Below are 5345 nucleotides of genomic sequence, written 5' to 3' on the forward strand. Positions count from 1 at the left end.
TACAATATCAAATTAAATTATTAATAATTTGTTTAAATTTTTTATGTATATGAAATATATTGTATGTATACTGAAACAGGTATTATATCTAAATTCAATCTTATTTTGTCCCGTTTCCTCAATTTATCTTATACCAAATTAGGGTAAGGATTAGATAATTACCCTTCTCGATATAAGGACGAGTCAGATGTCTACGAATTTGGATAGTATTGTCATCTCTAATCAAATTTCATTTAAAATTTCTTTTCCCAATAAATTCATCTTTGGCGATTATATATATGACTTTGTCATGATAAATAATAGAACGAAGAATGTTAGAGAACTAATATTTTTAGTATAAAAAATGAAGAGTTTTTTAGTATTAATTCAAATATAAAAAAATGTTGATTACCTAATATTTTTAATTATTAAAAATATTAGTCTATCTTTACTTATTTAGTATTTAAATAAGAGTGAAATTAATAAAGATAACAAGCATAATTTTATTCTCCAATATAATGCAAATGCTACCTTTTAGGAATTATCAAATTCTTTTCAACTTTTGCATTATAATATGTTCTCAAATCCCATTTTTTAAAATGCTACTCAAACACTAAATAATACAAAATTATTTTTATCTTTGTTCTTTTTAAATTAGTCCCTTTTATTTATTAATTATTATTGTCTTTTTTAGATTATATTTAAATATTATAGTACAAAAATAACACTATTAAAAAACACAATATAAATATGAATATAGTATTTTAACATATAAAAAGAATAACATTTACTTTTAAATTTTAATTTTCATGAATCATGATATTATGCATTTTCAACATTATTATTATAACTAAAATAATATTAAAAAATGTAAATCATTCAAAGGGAAAAAATGATGTATAAATAACAAAGACAATATATAACTAACAAACACAATTATATCAAAGTTTAAAAAAAAAAAATCCTCTTCCATATTACAGACATTATGCAATATAAGTGAAATGTGAAAAAGCATCCTCTTTCATACTCCACCTTACAGCTACAACAGAAAATCTAAACAGGGCTAAAATATGCAAACATAACACTTATTATATTAACTGCATTACTACATGTTATTGGTCTCCTTCCAAATGGATACACATGCATGAAGATCCTGGCTGTATCACAAGCAGAGCCCTTTTTCAGCACATTATATTGTGTACTCTTTTGCCTGATATGATAAAGTTACATGTTAGGTAATGTTCAAAATATATGAAGTGTCAAAAGAGCTGAAATATATATTTAAGTAACAAAATGCAAACCATATCCCATATACATATATACATATATTATTCACCTTAAAACAGGAACAAGTTCACATGTTTACAATTATATACTTAAGAATATATATATAGAACCTAAATATATAATTAAAGAGCCCTGTGAACATGCATGTATAAAAAGTGGAAACAGTCAAACACTCTTGAGGATAGCAAGAATATCAACAGCTCTCAAAAACAGAGAAAGAAAAAGTATTGAGAACTAAGTTTAAGTTAGCTAACATTAGTTAATTTTATGATTCAGGTTTATCATTAGTATTTAGGGTTAAAATTTTATGATTTAAAGTCTATAATTTAAGATAAACAAAATAATTTTAAAAAAATTAATTGATATTAGCCAAAAAAAATTAATTTTCTAATATTATTCTTAAAAATTACATGCAAAAAGACACTAAACAAGCACTCCCAAAGCAAAAACATGAATAATATTTTATTGATAGCACTAAGTCACGTAGAAATAAAATATATAAAACTAAGGTTCACATTCATATATCATATCCAATTCAGAAAATATATAAAAGAGTAAAGTATCGTTTTTGTCCCCAACATTTGGGATAAGTCTTAAAATTGTCCCTAACGTTTCAATCGTCCTATTTAAGTTCTTAACGTTTTAAATTTGGCTTAATCTTGTCCTGCCGTTAGGGATCCATTAACAGAATTGACGGCGGGACAAAATTGAGACGATTTTTTTTCGTGACTAAATTAAGACGATTTTAAAATATTAGGAACTTAAATAAAATGAAAACATTGTGGACAAAAATGATATATAGAAATAAATTTTAATTTTATCATTCAATATTATCAATTTTTTACTATATATAATATTCAATTTTTTTAATCACATCTAAATAAATTACACTACTTTTATTCTAAATAATTTTTTTATATTTTTATATTAACTTATAACTTTAAGTATAAAATTTATCGGAAATGGATCCTCTCAATTTTTTTTAACAATTAAAAAAATAAAGTGTGATCTCATACTATTAATTTTATAAGTAAAACCAAAAATAAATATAAAAAAATAATAAAAAATTAAAAATCACACTTTACACTCTCAATTTTTTTTTACAATAAAAAATATCCATTCCCACATCTAATCACCATTTTATTTGATTGTATACTCACAAAAGGTAAATGAGGACAGGAAATTCGACAAAGACATTCAAACCAAAGATATATAACTTGTCAAGTGTGGCCCAAATGCTTCCACTCACTCAAGTGACTCAACGTAGTCTATACGCATATAACTCATGACTTGAACTGTTGACTTAACAAGTCAACTTATTATGTTCATCACACTATTGAATTATTTATTCTTAATTTTTAAAAAAGTATTTATTATGAATAAAAAATTAATAATACTATGTGAAGATAAGAATTTCGCTTGCATACAACTCCAACTTCAAATTCGAGTGGTTTAATTTAATTGCCTTAAATTAAAGAAATCCGCTGATGGAACAAAATTTCAAAAAAGTTTTCCGAGTTAGAGGAGGTCTGGCTAATTTATGTAGGTTGTATTATATGAAAGTCAACAGTAGTCAACACCAAACATATATTCTTAGAGTAATGTTTGGGTGAGAGTAGAAGTGAAGGTATACATTATTGTATATATGAATTAATTTTATGAGAAAAATTATATACATAATTGATTTAGGCATAATTTATTCTCACTTTAACTGTCAAAGATACTTAGGAAAAGGATGTGATTTTAAAATAAAACAAGAACAACCCCATTTTTATACATTTGTTTAAAGATTTTTCATGGAAAGTATGCCACACACCAAACCGTTTTATACTAAAGGACTCGAAGGCGATAACTTAGCTATACAAGAAGAAATTAAAAGAGTAAGTCTTTTTTGTTACACATCTGATCAACATTTTATTTGTTATGTATTATATAGATCTACCATGTTATTATAGCAAATTAGCTATTGGAATGCACTTGTATAGTGGTAACTCTAGGAAAAAAATTATTAGAATTTGCTATTACGTTGAAATATTTATATGATTTTATAGTATATTTATTATTTTTAATTATAATATTTAAAAATAAACAAAAATAATAGAATGGATGATTATAAATATTATTTTTTCGTGCATTTTGGGCAAGAAAAATTGGCTTCCTTATCCCTTATATTGGGTTGTGCGAATATTTCAGCATATAAATGAGAGAATTTTGTAGTTGAAGTTGATACTGTTTGTTCATTTTGGACAAAAACTAATGACATTATCTCCACTAACTTTGTGCCAATTTTTTCCTGTACATGGTCAATTTTTATGGTGCTGGTGCACTTAATTAAATTTGGATTGGAAATTCAAGTCCATAAGCTCAAGTCTTCTCTAATTACATAGTCAACACGAATTCATGTTCATATAAGTTCTATCAACAATTTGGAGAAAAATTTTATGCTTGTAATTCTGATAGCTTAGTGTGACGCGTGACAGCATAATATTTTAAAGGTTGTTGCTAATAAGTGCCTTAAAATTACTACTTAAAGATATTATAGAAAAATAAAGAAAATATAAAACAAATATTAATTTTTTCAAATTCTTTTATATATTCAATGCATTAAAAATTAAATATTTTTTTTATTTATTCCCTTTAAACAATATTCTTATTCTTTAATCAAATCCTATTTAAAGTATCTTTCTCTCGATAAATTCATCTTTAACAGTTATTTATATGGCTTCATGGTAAATTAGACTCGTAATACTAACCTTATTTATGGGTGTCCAATTCAACCCAATTTGTTCGAATAGGTTAGTAACCTGACCGTAAAAATCTAGTTAAAAACAGAACAGAACAGATTGAGCTGCGAGTATGGTCGGTCGGATGCAGTGATGGATCCAAAAAATTTTGATAGTGGGAACAAAATTTATATAATATAATAATAATTTTTATAATAAAAATAATATGTATATAAAAAATTAAATATTAAATTATCAATTAACCACTATATATCTGTGTATAAATACATGTATTATTTAACTTATTTTCAATGAATATTTTATATTTTAATATATATTTTATACAGATAATTATTCTTTATGTACATATAACATGATTATTGTTATAATTATATTTTGTTATTATAAAATATGATTAACCTTCAAAATATCTAATATACAAATTAAAACACTAAAATAGTAATTTAAATAATAATATATAATCTAAAATTCTATCTGTCTAGGTCTTATATTTTTAAAAATTAAGTAATTTTTCTATTAACACTACCATCAAAATTTCTCTCTTTTCATATATATTACTAAATAATTACTTAAAAATTCACTTCCCAATACAACTAGAAACTGACTCTTATTGATATTTATAGTTAAAAAAAGTTCTTTCAATTAATATAGTTGCTACGCAAAAATTAAAGTTAATTTGAGAAGAAGATAAATAATATTTTTTTGAGTTGATTTTTAAAAAAGAATACTAATTTCGTTTAAATCGGAGAATTCATCATTCTAATGAATATCTACTGTTCATATCCTGACCCAAGACAAAGGCCCAGGTCCAATTAAAAAGCCTAATCTAAAGGATTAAGCCTTGCTAAGCACCACCCTTCACATAAGAAGTCGGTGCCATTCACGACTTGGTCTGAAGAGGTCGGATGTGAGATTAGCTGGCAGATCAACACTCATTCAAATGAGTAACCGCCCCTAAAATCTCTCTAACCGCCTCATAAAGCCATATCTTAACCTCCCCAAGATAATAGGGACGGTTACTACCCTAAAGATACGGCACTACACCAACGGTGGTTATTGGCTCACCACTATAAATACACTGACACCCCTCAGGTATCTCTAAGTCCAATACTCTCTAAGACCTGCTTACACCCTTGCTAACTTAGGCATCGGAGTGTCTTTGCAGGTACCACCCCCCATTCACACGCGAGCACAAGTCGGACGGAGCCTCCCGAGTTGCGGACCTACCTGGAGTTCTCCTCCATCATACACTTGGGCCGCCAAACGCCATCCGTATTATTAATCTCCGGTTACCTACCGTAACATTGGCGCCGTTGCCGGGGACCCGAGAGATCA

This window comes from Arachis duranensis, chromosome 4 (genome assembly GCF_000817695.3).
Source record: "Arachis duranensis cultivar V14167 chromosome 4, aradu.V14167.gnm2.J7QH, whole genome shotgun sequence".
In the NCBI taxonomy this organism is placed as follows: Eukaryota; Viridiplantae; Streptophyta; class Magnoliopsida; order Fabales; family Fabaceae; genus Arachis; species Arachis duranensis.